This window comes from Pteropus vampyrus, unplaced genomic scaffold, assembly GCF_000151845.1.
Source record: "Pteropus vampyrus isolate Shadow unplaced genomic scaffold, Pvam_2.0 Scaffold22, whole genome shotgun sequence".
NCBI lineage: Eukaryota > Metazoa > Chordata > Mammalia > Chiroptera > Pteropodidae > Pteropus > Pteropus vampyrus.
The window spans coordinates 4,970,915-4,993,314 of record NW_011888803.1 but is presented as its reverse complement, the minus strand read 5'-3'; positions in this window follow the sequence as shown (position 1 = coordinate 4,993,314).

Genomic DNA, 22,400 nt, shown 5'->3' with positions numbered 1-22,400 from the left:
TTGGAGTAATTGCGAGGTCCTGCCTTGAGACCAAAATATCAACAGCTTAAATTTGATTTGAGGGATATGTGACTTAACAACAGTACTCATTGGGGGTGGGGGGAGTAGCGTTACTTGGCGGTGAATCAACGGTATAATATGGTTCCAAAAAGGAGAAGTAGGAGCAAAAGAGGAGAGAAAAGTGTGGGGAGGGGAAGGAGAAGAGGCAGAGGTAAGAGCAGGAGAAGGAGCAGGTGAAGAAAGAAGAAGGAGTGGGAGGAAGAAGGAACAAGAGTGAGAGGTAGAGGGAGCAGAAAAGGGAGGGGGAGAGGGAGAAGAAATAAAAATAATTTAGGCTGCAATAACAAGTTTAGGATTGCATGTAATAAGAGAGGACATAATATGACTCTATTTCGAGTTGTTTCGATTACCATGTTCAGTTCTGAGAGCAGTGATTTTTAAGGAAGATATGAATGGAAAGATTATAAAACTTTCAGTATTGAGCAGCCTTCATGGGAAGGGAACTTAAACCATCTCATTTGAGAAAAGGCTGAACAAATTGAGGAACTCTTAGCCTGAAAGTTATATTTGATAGCTATATCGGAAAAGTATAAACAATAATAATAGTTATTATTATTATTCAGCATTTACTATTTGCTACTTAGGTGTTACATTAATTAATGTTCAGCACAACTGCAAGAAGTGGATTCTAGTTACAGATTGTAAATTGAGGCTAAAAGAAATTAAGTAACATGTCCAAGGCAGCAAAAGCTAGCAAGTAATAATGCATGACTTTGAATTCAGGTCTGTCTGTCTTCAGTCTGCCCTCATATCCTCTACAGCAGATTTCCCCCATTAGAAGGAAGCAAAATTATGTATGTGTGTATGTTTACATATGTGATGACAAGTTATATAAAATAACAGTGAATCAAAACTATTTACAGTAAAATGTCTAGAAATAGATATATCAGAATTTTAAGTGTGATTGTCTTGGGTACTGGCAATATAGCTTTTTCCTTCTTTTACTTACTTTCTAAAATTTCTAAATCTCTTTACTAAGCCTATTGTAATTTCATAAAAGTCTCACCTATATGTTTTGAATTAAAAAATATGTGGAAGAGGGATTAGCTTTATTCCAAATGGCCCAAAGAAGCTAAATTAAAATGTTACAATCTATAATGAGGCATTTTTTAGTTTAAAAACAAAACCACTTATAGTTAGAATTTTTCAAAGACACAATATCGTGATGGAAGAAATTGCTTCCTGTTCCTAGTGATTCTAACCAAGTTTGAAAGCACTAAAACTTTATTGTCCTATGCGATCAAAATTATAATCCGAAGGATCCACGATGTTAGAAATATGAGCCAGGAAGAAATAAGCCAAGGACTAGGTAGTTGGTTAGTATATCACTTTAAACTGAACCCTTTCAGTCCGCTTAAGAGGCCATTTTTTATAAGTACTTTTAATAAAATATTTGTGTAATGAATACATGAATGTATACATTTAGAATAGGAAAAGTAGACCAAGGATAATATTGAGTTTTTATAATAGCCTTTTTATAAAGTATTACAGATAGCAAAGACTATTCTGAAAGAAGTCATGCTCATTTGTTTACTCAAGTTTCAGAGTACTACTAGCTGTTGACATCTGAGCACAGAATAAGTGGTCCCTGCAGGAAGTGTCTTTTGGGCATGACCTCTACTCACATACTCTACCTCTTTACTTTCATCCTGGCTTTTGTAAGCATCTCTCATTTTTCTTTTTTCTTTTTTTTTAACTAAGATTTCCATTAACTAAACTGAAGACTTCACAAAATCAGAAATCATGCCATGTTTTAATCTTCCTATATTCTATAATGCTTGATATAATAGACATAAAACAAATATTTATTGAATCAATCAGTTTGGCAGATACATTCAGCAAGTTTTACTTTTGTTATCTAAGTATGGTCAGAAAGAGCGCCTTCAATTTCAAACAGAGTTTATTTCTAAGGGTTGCCATTATTTGTTACTTTTTTCTAGGGTTATGTTTCCTACCTATGAGTAGATACAAAGACTCACTGCTTCATCCTTGAAGCAGTAGGATTTTTCTTTTCAGGGTATAAAGTTGTCAATTTTTGCCAAATGATAAGTGCATAAGTTAAGTTTATAATATAGTGGATTATAGTAGAATTTGACATGCTACTCCCTCCTTCTCCAAGGTGAATGCTAAACCCACTTTCACACTAGTGGCCCTACTACACAATTTGTGTAAATATGAATGGGGCCCAGTCACAAAATAACTACAAGAGAAGTAAATGTTTCTGCCAGTTCTTTCACATAGAGACAGTAGTGAACAAACTGGATAGGCTTCATTTGTTTTTACTAATATACATATTAAAGTATCTATTTATGACATTTTTGTAGCTTCTTAGAAGACATATAATTGACAATAGATATGGACCTTTAACAAGAAAATTCTTGAAATACTTTGTTAATGTAAAAGAATCACCATTTTATTTCAAAAAAGTGTAAATAGATTTATTATTTATAAAACACTATAATAATGGAAGACGGTAAGAAGTAGTGGACAAAAGGCTGAAGTAAATAGTTTTGGGTAAGCTGTCACGTGACCATTAATAAACGATGGGCAAATAAAGTAACATGTTCATTATTCAAAAGATCAATTTAGGAACATGTTAAAAATATCAATTTCTAGCTCACATGCCTATAGATTTTGATTCAATAGATATAGTCTGAGGCCTGAAACTCTGTAATTGAAAAAATGCCACCCCAAATTCTGATGCACAGCCAGGTTTAGGAACTATAGACTATACACTTGGGAAAAGAATAGAGTACATGACAGACTTTGTCCTGAACAAAGTCACAGTTGTGTGGGTTTGCTAGCATGACTACGAATGCTTGATTTAGAATGATGAGAAGCTGATATTTATTGGAATACTTTAAGTAAGAAACACAAAGCCTGAACTATGGTAGCAATAGTGGGAACAGAGAGAATAGCAGATATTTGAGAGACATTTATGGGTAGGTTTGGCAGAAAAGGTGGTTTCCTCTAAGAACTCTCTCCCTAGCTTATAGATAGCCATCTTCTCCCTATGTCTTCAAGTGGTCTTCCTCTGTGTGTGTCTGTCCTAATTTCTTCTCATAAAGACACCAGTCATATTGGATTAGGTCTCATCCACAATGACCTCATTTAATCTTAATAACTTCTTTAAAGACTCTCAGTAATTACAGTCATATGCTGAGTTACTGGGGATTTGGACTTTTCAACATGTGAATTTTGCCCCTAACACTTTACTAGTAAATAAGTTAAAATGGACCAGCCAGGTCCTTAACATAGCATAAAATGCACCATAATTATTATGTTCTTCTTTTAAATTTCAGCCCCTTTCTCTTCCATTCAGGCTATCCAAATCTCAAGTAGAAAGTAACTGGAAAATAATATTACATCCAGGAAGGGCTTCTTGATAGTATTCCCTCTAAATGCCAGAAGTTTCATTGTCAAAATACTAGTGGTCCTAAACCTTGCCAAAAGGAATAAGGTTAGGTAATCCTTCTTACTTTGACAGGCCTCAGGAAGAAGTCAGAAGGAAGATCATGACAGGTCTTCAAGAGAACCCGCTCAGGAACTCTGCACAAGTCCCTTCCCTTGTAGCAGAAAAGGTATTAAAGTTATTATTCATCGATTGCTGTCTATAGCCATCAGCATGCAGGGAAATCATCTCGGAATTTAATTTTCTTTATAAAAGTGTAGTTATCAGGACTGTTTGGGTTGCAAGTTACAGAAACAAATAAGCTTCAGCTAAGGCAGTTAACTGGTTCATGGACCTCTAGAAAATTAATAACTGGAATTAAGGCTCAGAATCAACCTTCTTTAGGATCCATCAACCAATAAATTTCTACATTGCCCAAAAGTCTGTTCTGTAATTCCAGTTTAAAATTACTAGGACAGACTATGATACAAACTGAGGAATTTTTATTTCACATTCACAAAGCCGATTTAAAAATTTAAAGTACCTGACAATATTAAGTGCTAACAAGAATGCAACACTATTGGAACATTTATCTTTACACTCTTGGTAGGGGTGCAAAATTGATATTTTGTATAAAAGTTAGGAATTATCTAATTAATTTAAAATTTTCCATATTCTATGACCCAGCAACTTATTTTCAAGCATATATTCTAGAGCAATTTCTCAACCTTGCACTATTGGCATTTTAGTTCAGGTAATTCTTTGGCCATTCTGGGCCTTCTAGAATGTTTAGAGCATCCCTGGCTTCTACCTACTAGGAGACAGTAACATGCCCCAAGTTATGACAACCAAAAATGTTTCCACACATTGCCAAATGTTCTCTGGGGGCAAAATCATTCTAGGTTAAGAACCACTTATCCTAGAGAAATTTTTGTACATATTCACTTATGTGTTCATAAAATTCATAGCACAATGTGTAACAGTAAAAAAAAAACAAAATACTGGAAGTAACCCAAATATCCATCAATGTTAAGAACAAATTATGTCATAGAATAGAATACTATACAACATTGTAAGCTAATGAATTATAGTTATGTTCTGCAAATGGTATTTATGATTTGTTATTTCTTATTATGTATTAGAAATTTTTTTACCTACTAAATATAAAAAAGAGTAAAGAAAGCAAGTATTTTAACCTTATAAACTTTATAAAACAATTCAATACCAGAAATGTCTTTTTATTTATTTCATCATTTTGATTTGTGTATTTGAACTGATATAAAATTGTAATAAATCATTTTAGAAACTAAATTTCGATATTGCTTAGGAAAGTTTGGAGGTTAAAACAAAATGGATTAATCACTCATCAGGAATGACAGCCTGCCTTCAAAGTAATGGCTACTAACAGATAACATATTCAACTAACTGCTTTAAAAGCAGGGCTTTTTTTTTTTTTTTTTTTTTAAAGATAATCTAGTGGCAGTAATTCAGTGCACAGAGTGAACTCCCTCTTGTAAAAGCCCATCAATTGTTTTTTTGCTAATTAAGATGAATATTATTCCTGTGAAATGAACCAAAAAGTTTGTTCGAAACCGGAAATCCCAAAAGAGATCTATAATGTACAAGAATAATTGCATGCAATTTTAATTGAAGGAAAAGGAGAGGACTGTTTTTATCTTTGCTTTTTTTCAAAATTTTAGAAGTAATCAATCTGTTGGCTAATTAATAATGCTTTAATATTACTATCATTTCACCTAAAAATTGGCATTTGATATATTGGAAAATGTTGTGGAATTTTAAAAGATAAATGACAAAATGACTATTGGCTATAATTAACTCCAATATGGAATTTTTGTCATTAATGAAATAAGGAAATAAATTTTTATTAATGTTCTCAGAATAAAGTATATTATATTGTTGATTGAAGATTGGAAGACCATTCATAGAAATATGCATTTAATCTTTGTTTATTATGTACAGTCAGAATTGGGAATGAGAAGGAAGATCTATTTTCTTGAAATGCAGGTTAATTACATTGAGAAATTTGCTTTATTTAAATAGTTGGCATTTATCTCTAATCTATTTTAAAATTTTGGTAATGCTGAAGATTTATTCTTCTTTAAAGTTCAGTTTTAATAGCTACATGTCAACAAATATATATCTACATTTCAATTTAGTTCACCTAGTAATTCAGAGCTTTGGCAGTTTGCTTAAATTTGCACACTTAAAAATCAGGAAAAAAATAGTTTGAATGAGCAGATGTTTTATTTATCCAATAATTTTACACTAACCTTACTCTTGGTTATGGACAGGAGGTTAATTTTGTTTATTTTTTTTTCTAAAATGTCATTATCTGTTAGTTGTACTAAAGATGGTATAGAATGGATGCAAAAATAAAATTACGAATTAAAATTTTTGATTCTCCAATATCTCAGATTAGCATTTTAGCAGCATAAAACTATTAGAAATATAAATTTCCATATACAAACAGTTGTGAATTGGTCCCCACTCTTTTGAAAAGGCTAATGCTGGATTTTCTTACACACTATATACATTGTTATCTCATTCAAAGCAAAGTGAGGAAAATTAAAATTAAATGCTTATGTACATTAAAAAATAATAATATTAAAATAATATCAAAATACACAATATATAATCCCTCATTTACATGATATAATTTAGATTAGACTCTCAATATCAGTGAATTTTGCAAATGAATGAAATTTCCTTTTTTAATTATTAAAATCTTTTCCATCCTAACAACTTCAAATCTCACAATAAACTGTGTAGTAAGTTTAAGGATCTATAATTTTATTGCAAAATTCTAAAGCCAGAAAAGAAATTAGATTTTATCAAAAATCTTTTAGTATAACTTCCTGATTTAACAGATCAGGAATTTTAAACTCAAGTATATGAAATATCTTACTCAAAATCATACAACTAATATTTGATCCCTCAATTCTTATTTCTGTTAAATAGGTGCAAAAAGCCTCTAAATTTTCAATGCATTCCTCTCTTGTCCCTCTAAGCTTTCATAATATTCTGGAAGGAGGATTTGGAAAGCATTAATGTGAACAGTATTAGGTGATTGCGAGAGCACCTTTTTTTTTTCCCCCCTACATTTTTTCTAAAATTATCTGCTTATTTCTGGATAAAATTGCTGGACACATGAGATATAAATATAATTGATACCTTTATGCTAAGTTTTCACCCTATAGTAAATTACTCTTGAGAAGAAATCTTTAATCTCAAAAATATTCAATTAGGTGCACTATTTATGTTTACTATTAACTTTTTGGTTTATTAACATTAATGATTTTAAACATATTTTAGGTTAAAAGCAATTCTTGTACTAACATTTCTTTATACTTGCCTAGTTGTCTGTTATCCTTTAATTTCTTTTAATCTTGGACCTTAAAATAATTCTGCACATTAAAGTTACAAAGATGACAATTGGTTTTAGATGGGTAAATTATACAGTAGATTTTAGATCAGAGTTCTTTGTTATTATTGAGTAGTTATTTTTAAAGTTTTGCCTTCATGTTTTAGCCTTTTCTAGCTAGCTCTTTTCTTCTGAAAAAAAGTTCATAAAATACCAAATATAAAAGCAAGTGTAAAGTTGCAGATTTTTTCATTTTAGTTTTTAAATGTTTATTTTTTCAATCTTATGCCTGAATTCTAGTTCTTATGTATTGGAGTAAAATTTATAAAAGTAATAGCTTTACTCTCACTTCAAATATTTCATTCCTTTATTTTTTATTAATCTTCATTTTATATTTTTAGTTCCTTCTGGAATTAAGTGGAAGTTTTTTTTTTTTTTAATTGCATAAGATTATTTTGATTATGCAGTTGGCATAATGGCGTATTTCCTCAATTTTGTATATGCCCAACTCATAAATAATAAATATTCTATTTTGAATAGCCTATTCCTCAAAAAATTCTTTTGATTATAAGAATAATGCATATTTATTGTAGGAAATTCAGAAAGTGAAGAAGGAATAAAGACTATTAAACTACTGTTTTGCATGCTTTTTATAAATCAATTTTCTAAGCCTACAATATGATCCCAATTCTCTCTCCCCTTGATACACAAGCACACATGCATATAACATATAATGTCTGCATTTTGTGCCCTGCTTTTTCATTTAACATAGCACTTTTTGATGATTGGTTTATTTCAAAGTGATTTTTTTTTTTTTCTACAGTGAGAAATTCCTTATTTGTATATAGAATATTCAAGAACCACTGGGGGGAAAAAAGCTTCATAGAAGATGGTAATAATTTGCTGAGAAATGTAATTTTACATCGACTTTTTCCATTCAATAAGATAATTTTCATTTGAATTATAAAGAGGTTATAATTAAAAACTAAAACTAAATATTATGTTTTCAAATAATAAAAACATAAAGACAACAAAACTATATGTTTAAATAAAATCATGCAATAGCTAGCTACCTAGAAGTTATGATAAATGTTCTTAGAAAACAAATATTTTAAAATTCACAGATGCTGCAAAGCCCTGGTCGAACATAAATTACAATTAGTTTTTATGTAACAGTAAAAATTCCAAAGGATTCTTACTCATTCTCAATATGTATCACAGATATGCTTTTTCTTTCTGCTCATAGAATGTAAACCACATTTATTTCTATATCTTTGTATATTTTTAAATAAATTATCCCAGAAAACAAAATGTTGAATACACTGTGTCAATAGCAATCCACCAGGGAAAGCAAAACCCTATATTCCCTGAAAAGCCTCTAGCATCATTGGTGAGAATTTTGAAATACTTATGGAATTTGAATGCAACATCTATTTATTTCAGGAGTATAAACTACCTTATAAATTATCAGATCATTCAACACATTTAACAAATAATGCCTACTTTTATTATAACTTTTTCTCATTTGTGTTCTGTACTATCAAATATAGAAAGAGCTCTTTACTTACCATTCTGGGAAAGATGAAATTTATCATTGTGCCATAAATACCCTGGAAAGCAAAAAAAATATTATTTATTATATTTTCATCCACAGGGATCCCAACTGCCAAATGTAATGCAACAGCAGCAAAACGAAAAGTGAAGCAAAACTATTGCAGAAAACACAAATTCATGTTCTAAGAATTCTTGAACGTTTATTACATGCCTTTGGACAGAGAGACTTTGGGATTAAGTGAATATTGTGATAAGTACTTTCCAAGTCAAGATTAAAACATTTATTGTCAACAAAACAAATACAGAATTAAAAGGATACTGTCAATAGATTTTTTCCCCCATTTTCCTCTTTAGCTCTGTTGAATTTTACATTGATACAGATGAGACAGCTATACAGTACCTAAAACTCTAACAGAAAATTAAAGGGCAGTTTCCTGAAGTAAACATTAATGATCAGTATATTCATTTGTATGTAAATAAACTTTCTGTTTGGAATTTTGAACTAAAAATCTGATGTAGAATCTGAGAAACAAAATTAGGAGTCCAAGCTCCTACTTTGCCACACTAAATAAATGATAATAAAGAATTATATATTTTCTTATTATTTTCTCTTGATTAAAGAAAAAGATTTTAATTGCATCACTTGATAAAAACTATATTTTGAAATGGTATTTGTTATTGAATCTTTAAAGTTTAAAAATTGTTTTAATTGACATTTACTTTCACCTTTATAATTAGAATAAAATAAACTCAATAGTTCTAATATAAAGGAAGAAATATACTTTTCTTATATCTGGATAATTAATGTTATTCAGTATTGGTTGTTTCTTTTTTTTTAAGAATCATAAACTTTATTTAGAGAAAAACACCCTGAATTCATCTCCCTCTGCCAAAATTAGATAACGGCAAAGGGAATTTTAATAGATAATGGATGATGATATTTTAGACCCTTCGATATTATTTTTTAGTGAAGTAATTTTGAATAAAAATTATAATGTATTAATATAATTTTAAATCATTATTTCCAAGAAAGATAATGTTTCTATAAATGAAAACTAGCTAAAATTTCAATTTACAAACATTGAAGTTTACAAATTTACTGGCTTTTTACTACAGAATAAAATTAAGATTTGAAATATATTCTATTTAGATTTCACATGGAAAATATCTTATTTTTTAGATATTTTATTCTTAAAGAAACATTTGGATAGTAAATTTGGAAGTCTGAAGTTCTGTAATGATTTAGGAATTTTCCCCATATATGTGATTTCCTTTAAGGAAACTATTTTTTTATGTTTAATCATAAATATTAATAATTTATTTCAAAATTTTGTATATTTTGATTTTTAATGAAAGATTTTGATGGAAAAATTTTTAACTTAGAAATGTTGTATGTGTTTTTTATTACTAAAGTATCATTAATATATTATATTTATAATTTATAATTTCTGAACGGCAAAAAAGATTATCAAAGTATTTTTAAGCACCAGCTCCTGAAGAGGGCAGCACGTTCTAGATATTATTGAATTCTAAGCTCAAATATGACAGCTTTGGCTTTAGTCTACTTTTTTAAAGAACTAGAGGAAAAAAACTGGATATTTTTTATAGATGTCTGTTCCCATGATACAATAAACTAGCAGAAATTACAGGCAGCTGCAGTCCAAGGTCAAAACTGTATTTTATTAAAAGAGAACATTCAAATTAGACACCTAAAGCAATGTATTAGAAAGGGTACAACAAAATACTAGTAAGAAGACTTTCCATGAGGAATGTGTTTTATCTTAATACTGTGGATAACTTTTCCTATTGGCAGTGCATTGACTGTCAAAACTATTAAAGGGGTTAGATTTAATTATCTCACTTCTTGCACATTTCATCTCAATTGCTATGGCAACATTCAGTTGCCTCAGCAGCAATGAACTTAATCAGATATTTCCTCTTCATTTCTCTATGAGCCAAAACCGTGTATTCAAATTTACAACCAAGTCTTGATGAATCTGATAACGCTTCTTACAATTTAATGGGCAACTTGCCTCTACTCATACATAAATATTTTCAGAGAGGCTTGTAACTATTGGACAAGTATAAGACTTGATATGAATATGCATTTGGACTTTCCTACTTCATTGATTTTTTTTTTTTTTTGCTTTTGCTTTTTCTGTCACCATTCTGTTATTAGAAGTTTTTTACTAATTCAAAACACATTCCAACAACTGATAGGTCACCTGACTTCAATAGGAGAGTAGGCGAATGAAGGAAACAACCTTCAACATTCCAATATCGACCGTCAACAAGCCTGTTGAACTATTTATCTTTTATCTGAACATACTTTGGATAGGCACATCAAAGAAGCTTTTTCTATTTCTTGGGATCAGGTAAGAGGAAGAAGGATAATCATTGTAGACAGGGCAAAACCTGATACAGGAGGAATACCATAGAGTATTAAACTTAAATTGAGGGCCACGCATGAAGAAAATTTGGTCAAGCTTCAGTAATACAATTTAATGAGCAAAAGCATGATGTATTAAATTATTGATTATATTTTCATAAATGTTTGGAATTTTGCAAATAGTAGCGACTTTTAATTGGATACTGTGTAATATTTTTTTAAATTGCAATTAAGGAGCAAAGTGATCTAAGTTCGTCTTAGCTCTATCTAAAGAAAAACTTAAAACAATTAGAAGTGCTTAAACAACGGCACAGGTATGAATTGGCAAGTTCCTTGTCTATGCATATTCCATAAACTGTTTACTTATGAACTCTATTTTCTGTTGCTTGAATTCTGGGACATTATAGAAAATGTACTAGAACCACTCTACAAATTTAGATCTGGGAGTTAAGATGAGTCACTTCTTCATGAATCTTTCAACTACCGGTACTTTATGTTGGTATGAAAACCTAGCAATGATCTACAAACAGCATCTTCAGCAGCAAGTTTGCAAATCCTACTCTAGAGAAATGGTCTAAATGAGAAAAACAAACAGTTCTTAGTGAAGAGTTATCTAAAACCCCCAAGGAGACATGTAGATTAGTCTTAACTGGCATTCTTTCAAGAACCTCAGTAGATGCCAAGGAGTGAATAGAGATGAAGAATAAGTTCCCCTTTCAGTCTTGACATGGCTCTTCTACCTAGAGCTGGGGTACTGCCAGACAACGCATACGCCCCTGCCTATATTAGACTTGTTCTCTGGATGAAAGGAAGATTTGGGCGGTATCCTCAGGCTCTATATTCACATAAGAAATATTAATTGCTCAAGTAAGAGTCTAGAGTTTTTCTTCTATACTCAGAGAAATTAAACGTTGCAGAGAAAATTGCACATCAAGTGGGAATGTTCATCTTTGGCAGGTTTGCTGAGTAAGATAAAGGAAAGTTGTAATCAATTAGAAGACTATATATATGTAAATTGATGATTCTTGAGTCAAAGTAATGCATGCTTTTTGTGTAAAACCATATCCTGTAATTTTTCTATAGTTTATGTTAGCTGAAAATAATCTTTTTGCTTTGTTTGGTTTTGAAGTTTCCTTTTGCCATTGGGATCCCAATCTCACAAGGAAACTGGAATCACATCGAAGGAACCAAGGGGCTCACAAAAGGTTTTGCATAATATCTAACCTTAATGTGTTCCAGTGCTGTTTGGAGCACGAGATCTTTTTAAGAATTGCTGTCTACCAGAAGCATCTGTTTTTATCTAAAGAGCTGATGAGTGGTTTTGCAATAACGAGAAAGTTAACTTTTACTTTTACTCTCAAAGAATATGGGATGTTGCATAGTTCATTAAGTATTTTATCCCCCTGCCCTTCTAGGCTTCTTTAAATCAAGCCTTTACATTAACTTATGTTGTTTAAAATTCCACCTGCTGAGATTTTGCTGGCAAATGGTCTTGAGACTTATTTCCAAAATGCTCACCCACAAAAGCTTTTACTAGCCAATTCCATTTGGCTGTGCTCCAGTACAGTCTCTGGTGAACACAAACATTAGCTTCAGAGAAACAGAAACTTCCATGGCACCCTGGAGGAACCTTTTGATCCAAAAGACACTACTAGTAAACTAAAGAGTCATTGCGAATTCATGAACGTTTCCTTATGTCACGGATAGCAGTAGGAGGAAAGGGCCGCATTTATGCAATGGCTGTTCCATGTGTATAAACCTCGTCCCCAACTTGAGATCAAAGACTGTCTTCAATCAACAAGTATTTATTTAGTGCCTACCATGTCTAAACTTAAGGAGTGAGAAAAGGACAAAGAAGAGCTATTTTAAAATTCTATTTGTTGAATGAATGAAGAAAGACATATTGCTGGTCTATAAAAAAAACTAACAATGGTTTATAGAATCATGAAATAACATGAAACAGTTAAAACACAATATCTTTTGTAGTTGTCTTTTCTCAGTCAGTTGAAATGTTTAATCTGTTTTATGCCACAAAAAGTTTTGATATATTTCAACAACATTACTTTCTTCATTTAAGTAGTTTTAACAATAAAAATAGCACAAATTATGCAGCTTTATGCAGTGTGGTCCTGCGTCCCTACGTCTACACATTTGCACTCCTTGCCTGTGGAACTTAAGGTAACTTTACTGAACTATTATTGCTCTGATTGTGAGCTTAATGAGGGCAGGGAAAGTCGATTTTTGTTTGCATTCTGGCCAGTGCACCAGAGCTTGGTAAACAATTATAAGCATTCAGAAAATGATTGTTCAATGAATAATGAATGAATAATAAATAAGAAGAATGAAATGGTGTGGACCTAAATGCAAGAAGTAATTAGCACGGTTAGTGTGGCTTGAAATGGTCTTAGTTTGATGGAAGAAAATGAGACTTTTCATAGGACCCGCAAGAATGGATGGGACTTACTAGGTGGGAAGGAATAAAGTATTTCTAGTGGAGTTAAGAACATGAGCAAAGGGGTTGCTTTGGGTGCAAAAATATTAATGAAAGAATTTAATTCTTCTTGATGGGACCATGGGTTATATTACGGGCTAGTGATTTTGTTTGGTTTAGATTAATGGGTACTGTAGAGCAACATTTCTCAAACTTCAATTTACATACCCAGGGATCTTGTTAAACTGCTGACTATAGCAGGTCTGGATTGAGTTGTGAGATTATCTATTTCTAAAAAGTTCCCAGGTGATGTTGGTGCTGGTGCAAAACTGAATTGCAAGACTGTAGAGGATCCTCAAAGCTAGACAGTCACTTGGGCTTGGTACAGCAGGCATTTGAGAATGACTTTATATTCTCTGGCAGTTACAAATCACGAAAATTGCATTTAGGAAGATTAGCGTGTCAATCTCATGAAAAGTCTACTAAAGAAGAGAGAATGTAGATCTAGGAAAACCAGCTGGGAGACTGTATTACACTTTATCTGCATATTTCAAAGATTTGGTGCTCAATTACTTGTTGATTGATTAGTTTGTATGGGCTTGGTCAATTCAGAAACACTTTCTCAGTGGAATAATTGTGGATCTTCTGACTTTTTGAAAACAAGTCGAATTCAGGTAAAATCCATGGAGAATCCATGAATGTTCTTCCCCTCTTTTCCATTTGGGAAAACTGTATTCCTTCTTAACAAGACTTGACATGTTAGCCCTTCTGTTTGTATCTTTCTATAAAATTATAATTATGCCCTCACATATATCTCTCAAATTCTGATCTTATTATATCATAATGATAATAATAATAATAATTAGCAATAGTTGTACAACTAGTGTTTCTTGAGTGCTTATTCGTAGTGCTAGGCAAATTGCTAAATTTTATAAGTAAATCCTTACAACAATGCGGTGAGGAATACTGCTATTTTCATCTCCATTACGAGTATTTGCATGAGGTAATATGGTGTCAGCTGCATACAATAAATACGTTTATTCAGAAAAGAATCAATCAAAATGTGTTCTTAGAAATTACTGATTTTTTAGTGTAGCTTCTATTTTTGCTTGATATGTTGGTCTTTGTCTCTTGATCTCCCATAATTATAATAAGTCCATGAAGCCTTATTGTTATTTATTGGCTTCTTTTGGCACGTCACAATGCCTGACCAAGAAGAACTCCCTGTGGGCTGGCAGACATTTAGACATGGAGCAATATCTTTTCAATGAAAGGCTAGCAAATCTCAGCTAATCTGAGAATATATAAATAACATTTTCATTTTTATATAGTACATTTATTCTTAGTAGACAATAACATATAATATGCATGTCATTTTTTTAGTTCATTCTTTTTTTTTTTTTTTTAGGCGAAGCAACCCTTGGTTAACCTCACAGATTGCAAAGACCTTGTCAGTTTACAATCCCTTATTTTTTTTTTTTACACCTACAGCACTCTAGTTCATTCTTAAAGGCATTTTTTAAAATATAGATGAAACAGTTTTTAAAATATTTGTTTTATTTATGCATTTTGCTTTCCTAATTTTTAGTGTTCTGTACTCTCAATTTTAATAAATTACTTCTTTTTAATATGTACCAATTTAGGATACATATTATACACCTATTTGCAAAGGCATAATGTCCACTGGCAAGGAGCTTACAATTGGTATTTAAGGAATCAAAATGAAAAACTTTCCACAAAATAATCAGAATGTATAAATAACTCAACTTCCATTTTATTTGTCACTGTGCTTTATAATGTTATATAATATGTTTTATTTTACTTTATTTGTATATAACCAAGGAGTACCTGAGTCTATTAAATGATTTCCTCTGACATATTGATATGCTTTTATACTGCTCTCTGAACTGATGAGCATAGGAGTACACATTCTTTTGGTCTCAAGCCATTTTATAAGGTAAAGTCACACAAGTATTTATTAAAATCTCAGCTACAAAACCAGCCAAACACTTTGTAGATGGCAAACTTGGAAAAGAGGGAAAGGCAGCTCAGAGAGCTGGCTGATAATATATACAAACACTGGTAGCTTAGAAACCACAAGACAAAGGGTTATACTGCAGGCAATAAAGCTACATTTTCCCTCCTTATAAATCTATAAATACTGTCTAAGTTTTTCACATAAATTTATATTCAAAGGTGGAACCTTATTATCTGTCACAGGGCTGTTATGAAGATGAACTGAGATTACAACTAACACTGGGTGCGTATTAAAGCTGAGCCTGTTTTAAATTTATCCTTTCATTCAGTCTTCTCAACAATAAGTATTAGCTTAAACCATATGAAATTGCCATTTCTATAGGTGAGAAACAGTTAAAAATCAGCAAAATTATGTTTCGACCTAATACAATTGTTTCTCTCATCTCACAAATGAGGAAATTGAAGAATAGAGAGGTTAAGTAACTTGCCTCAGGAGAATCATTGTTTTCCCCATAATACAACTGAGGAAACTGATGCTTAAGAAAGAATAAATGATTTTTCCAAGGATACCTACCATCAGCTTCTCAGAGAGATGGATCAAGAGAGATACATGCTTATGCACGTGGTAAATTTTATATTGTTTAAAAAGTTAAACTATTTTTGTTGTTAGATTATAAAGTGTTCTCTTTCTAGCCTCATGTCTCTCACTCCCCAATAATCAAGGATTACCAGGAAATGATGCCTCTAATTATCAAGAAACAGGCTTTCATATTGATTGTCTTCTGAGATGCTTCCCTTCTATCCCTGGCTTTTTTCTGTTACGAACTCAATGATTAAGGTATGGTGTACTGTGGTTTGTTCTCAAATCATTTCCTGTGCTGTCCGTGGTACAAATGAGGTGCAAAGGCTACTGGGGATAACATGTAAAAATTCATGAAACATTATCATCTCTCAAGTAGCACATGAAAATAATCTTCAAACATAATTTAATGAGATTTACTTTGAGCTGAAACCACAGATATTTTTTAAAGTATATACAGCAGAAGAAAGAGGAACCTAAATAGGGACATCTGGTTATCTTGATTTGCTCTTCTGCTCTATTTACACTAACGTCTCAGACATTCCCTTGTAATAAGCTAGTCACTTTGAGACATTACCGTTAAGTGGCTTTTGGTACACTGCAATAAGGCCGGGAGAGATCATCTTCAGCCCTGGAATAAAGAACACTAAGATCTTTCTTAGCTCATCAGCATGGGCTGCCTTTACAATAAAGTATTTAAATACTGTGGTCGGTTTCTTTGCAAAAATTTCAGTAACATTTTATCTTTATGTTTCTCCTGGACACAGACAGTATAGTGGTCACCAGTGCATGACTCAGGAGTCAACCTGTGTTCAAAACTAGACACAACCTGTATTTGAAATCTCTGCAACTTAACTACCTGTGTGACTGGGCAAGCTGTTTAACACCTCTATCGGTTTCCCATAAAGTGGGGGGTTATATTGCACTTATTTTACACAATTTAGAAGTATTAAATGGGATAACGTAAGTAGTATTTAGAATGTTGCCAAACATGCTCAGTATTTTAATGGATATTGATTTCTCATGAAATCTTGAGTATATCTTAATTTAAGATTTAGAAACACAAATGCTTTCATGTGTTCATAAAATGCTTAAACATTCATCAGGAACTTAGGCTAATTTCCTTAAGAACTAATTCATCACACTCCTTGCATTAATCTTATTCCCACTGTATTTTCTAAGTATACCTTAACTCCCCACTTTCCAACATTTACGTACACTCTCAGTCTTCTCAGAATAAGTACACTATCACCAGTTACATCTATTCTGTGTTTACCTTTCTCTCAATATTGTAATTATTTCATTGTTTTTCATATCATTTACTGATAACTGCTATATTACCAAAATAGACATTAGCTGCTAAAAAAAAAAACAAACACAAAACTATGCTGGGTTCTTTTCGAAGCACAGAAAAAGTCTTCCCTAAAATTAAAACTGATTAAGATCTATACTACTACATACAAAAACAAATTAAGATCTATACTACTACATCTATGGGGTTACAACAACAAAAAATTGCATGTGGATATTACACATGGTAACAGGGAAATATGTGCTAAGAGAAAAAAGTGAAATGTGAATTATAAGTCACAGTAAAGGTTAATAGAAAACTGTTAGCTCTGATTTTCACTTTTTCTTATGGAACCTTTTAATTACTGCATTTCTAATGCACTTACATTTGCCAGTAGTTCTCGTTTTTATTCTTCTAATAATAGTTCCTAAGATACATCCTATAAATTACCCCTTTCCTTTTCCTCTCCTTCTTCTCTTTAAACAATTCTGAGAAAGAGAGGGGAAGAAAGCAAACTGTAATTTTAAGTAACTCCTTTGGATTAGTTCATGTGCTCTTTAAAAAAAAAAAATCTCTAACTGTCATTAGCACTGTTTTTTTTCCTGCCCCCATTCTTATACATGCCAATTTATCAGCAGAGGCTATTGCTGCTGGCTGCCTTTTTTCTATTAAGGCACCAACTCTAGACAAACAAGCCCTCTCCATTCATACCCAACATTCTTTACTTCTTTAACTTGTTCTAATTCCAGGTTTCCTCTAAGGGCCCTCAGTTTCAAAACCCTTCATTAGGCTGGCCAAAAGTACTTCAATCTTTCTGTTGCCCTTTACTCTGTAAAAGGCTAGCTTTCTCCCCAAACTCATTTGTTCAGTTTTGTCTCTTAACTTCCTTACCTCTTACATCACTTTTTTGGAAGGACATTGCCACCTCCCCCAACTTTTTTAAGTTCTCTAATTCCTGTCCTTCTTTTCTTTAAGACACTTCTGGAAATCTGACCTCCAGATTAAGTAGAAGAGATGTGTTATTACTGAAGTTGCCAAACAATTTAGAAGATGACTATAGGTCCTATATTTGATAAAATGGCAATAAATCACAATTCAGAAATCTTGGAAAAAGTAATTCTTTGGGGACAGAGAAAAAAAATTTGGTAGGAGTGACTCCATGGAAAATTATTAGATATAGAAAGAATATATATATATATTTTTTTCATGTAAAGATACATTCATCTGTTCGTTCATTCACATCATAAAATTTCCTGATCCCTCACTATGCTAAAGACTGAAATGATAATAAAAATCTTAACAGTAAAAAAAATTTTCTTTTGGGGAATGTTATTTACGAAAGAATTTTTGTTGTTGCATTCTTCACTTCTATTCTTGATGTTATTCAAAGGCAAACTCTGCAAACAGACATCAAACATTTGATTTTAATTGATGAATGCCGTCTCCCTCAAAATCCTTAACCAGAGTAGTTTATGATAATAAAGAGATAGATTTGTAGAGTAAAATGTTGACTTCTGGTCAAGATGGCATTGTATGAAAAGCTGTGTTTGCCTCCTTCCATGACCACATCAAAATTACACTAAAGTGCAGAACAACCAGTATTGAGAATCGCTGAAGTCTAGCTGAACAGAAGTTCTACAACTAAGGACATACAAAAGAAGCCACCTTGAGACTAGTAGGAGGGGTAGTGACAGAGAACAGACTGGTCCCACACCCATGTGTGGCAGTTAAAAATCTGGAGGGCTATCTCAGCTGCAAAGGTCCATCTGGAGAAATGAGGGATTGTAGCCCTACATAAGACTCCCCAGGTCAGAGTTCCAGTGCCAGGAATAGAAATCTCCCCAACGTCTGGCTGTGAAAACCAGCAATGATTGTGTCTGAGTGAGATGGAAGGCTTTGGGAATCCCAGGCATTCTGCTTAAAGGGCCTGCACATAGACTTACCTGCTGAGAAACTCATTCACTCTGAGCTTCAATTGCTGGGGCAGCAGCTTGAAAGATGCCAGGGAGGAACTGAGTTGTCTAGCTTCAGGGAAAGGGCTGGAGGGGCAGCTTTCTCCCAGAGAGAAGTGGTGGCAGAAGCTTTTGTTTCTCTGTTGAGCCCTCCCCACTCCCAGTGTGCAGAGCAGGCAGCTACCATATCTGAGTCTCCACCAAGCTGGCTAACCCTGCTTACAGCAACGTGGTGATTCTCTGAGACCCCACCCAACTTACAGGCCCACCCAAGCCATTTCTAGTGGCTTTTCCATACAATTGGTCTGTCTTGGCTCATGCTGTAGACTTTTCTAAAAATCTCTCAAAGGTTCATAAAACTCAAATAGTAGCATCTGGCCTCAAAAAGCCCCATACCTCTCTCTGAGCAGCCCTAAGCTCAGCAGTAGTGGAAGCTGGCCTCGGTTTGAGGCTTAGCCTATCAAGGTAACTGCAAGCCCAGCACAGGTGGCAGCCATCTGCAGATTGCTCAGTGGTTTATGCCAAATAGCTCTTATCAGAGCATAGGCTACAACTTAACTTGGCCTGTGGTGGAACCACTCCCAGGAGGCCCTGGGCTGGCATACCTGGTGGCTGGCTTCAGACGAAGCTGGAGCACCACCTAGGGCCACTTCTGAGGATGAAACACACAAAAGCAGACTGGGCTGGCACGAGAGCCCTGCTAAGTGAATCCTGCTCCATAGGGTCAGCCCCTGCACAGTCGTCCCTCTACTGTAGTCATTGGTCAGTCCAGGACAGTCCCACTCATTGATGTGCAAACAGAAACTAAGCTCAACTACAGCAGGGCACATACAACCCACACACGGGACATACCTGGAACACCCAGCTCAGGTGACCAGGGAAGCTGCGCCACCGGGCTCCATAGGACACCTACTACACAAATCTACTCTACTAAGACTGGAGACATAACAGCCCTACCTAATAAATAGAAACAAACAGAGAGAGGCAGCATAAATGGGAAGGCAAAGAAACGTCCCAAATTAAAGAAAAGAACAAAGCTCCAGAAAAAGAATTCAAACAAAATGGAGACAAGCAATCTACCAGATGGAGTTCAAAACTAGTTATAAGGATGCTCAATGATCTCAGTAAGAACTTCAACAAAAAGATAGGAAACATAAAAATGGAGATAGAAAACATAAAAAGAACCAGTCAGAAATGAAGAGTACATTAGAGGGAATCAACAGTAGATAAGATAAAGCAGAGGATCGAATCAGCAATTTATAAGATAAGGTAGCAGAAAGCACACAATCGGAACAGCAATAAGAAAAAAAGAATGAAAAAAAAAAATGAGGCTAGTTTAAAGAGCCTCTGGGACAACATCAAGCATACCAACATTTGCCTCATAGGGATACCAAAAGAAGAGAGAGAGCAAAGGATCAAAAACTTTTTCAAAGAAATAATGATGGAAAACTTCCCTAACCCAGAGAAGGAAATCGACATACAAGCCTAGGTAGTGCAGAGAATCCCAAACAAAATGAACCCAAAGAGGCCCACACCATGACACATCATAATTAAAATGCCAAAGGTTAAAGACAAAGAGAAAATCTTAAAAGCAGCAAGAGAAAAGCAGTTACCTAGGAGCTCCCACAGGACTGTTAGCTGATTTCTCAATAGAAACTTTTCAGGTCAGAGGGATTGGCATGAAATATTCAAAGTGACAAAAAGCAAGGACCTACAACCAAGATTACTCTACTTAGCAAAGATATCATTTAGAATTGAAGGACAGATAAAGAGCTTCCCAGACAAGAAAAAGCTAAAGGAGTTCATCACCACCAAACCAGTATTACAAGAAATGTTTACAGGGACATCTTGAAGGAGAAGGGGAAGGGAAAGAGAAAGGAAAAAAATATATATGAATAATAAAATGGCAATAACTACATATCTACCAACATTTACTATAAATATAAATGGAGTAAATGCTTCAATGAAAAGATAGGGTGGCTAAATTGATAAGAAAACAAGACCCTTACATTTACTGCCTACAAGAGATTCACCTCAGTTTGAAAGACAGTCACAGACTAAAAATAAAGTGATGGAAAATATATTTCATGATAATAAAAACAAACAAACAAAAAAGCTGGGGTAGCAATACTTATACTAGACAACTTAGACTTTAAAACAAAGGCTATAACAAGAAATAAAGAAGGACACAGTAATTCTACTTCTGGATAATTATCCGAACAAACCCAAAACACTACTTTGAAGGGACATGTGAATCCATATGTTTATTGCAGCATTATTTACCACAGCCAAGGTATGGAGGCATTCTGGGTGTCCATCAATATATGAATGAATAAAGAAGAGATGGTACATATCTACAATGGAATATTACTCAGTCATGAAAAATAATGAAAATTTGCCATCTGCAACGACATGGCTGGATCTAGAGGGTATGTGCTGAAGGGAGTAAGTCAGACAGAGAAAGACAAATGCCATATGTTTTCTCTTAGATACAGGGAACATCTTGATGGTTGCCAGATGGGAGGGGAGTAAAAATGGGGACGGGATTAAGAAGTATAAATTGGTAGTTACAAAATAGTCATGGAGATGTAAAGTATAGCATAAGGAATATAGACAATAATACTGTAATAACTATGTATGGTGTCAAGTTGGTACTAGATTTATTAGGGTGATCACTTTGTAAGTTATATAAATGTCTAATCACTTTGTTGTATACCTGAAACTAATATAATATTGTATGCCAACTGTAATTGAAAAATAAAAAAATATATTTAAAAAAAGAAATGAAAAATGAAATGTTTTTACCTCTCTTTCTCCTCTTTCTTGCTTATTCCATTAGTAAAAGAAAAGTCCAAGGGCAATAAGAAGAAAAGAAAGCCACATATTGGATAACAAACCTTCGGTGAGTGAAGTTGTTTATGACTCCTAAGAAAACTGCATTAAATAACTAATTATGTTTCATATGCTTTTATAGATTTGATTTAAAACAAACTCTTTTTTAATGCTCAATAAACTAGGTAGGGAACATATTCTCAGTTTAAAAAGAAAAAAAATGTAAACAAGTCACATAGCTAGTAGATAAAGGGAGGACTGAGGCTAAAACATAGGTTTTCCATATTCCAGCCCATTTTTTTCCCATTATAATACATACTTCTGCTTTTTAAAATGCATATGCTAATGCAAACCACAGCAGTAAAACTTCAGTCTTTTTTCATACAAATAGTAAAATATACACCACATTCACAGTTAGCTATGTTTTATATATTTCATAGATAATAATATATTTGAAAACAAATTTTTATCAAAATCCTTAGTGACGTTTGCACTTTCCTTTTTTGTATTCAATTTTTTGATAAAATTTTAATATATATTTTATATTGCAGTAGGAAAAAA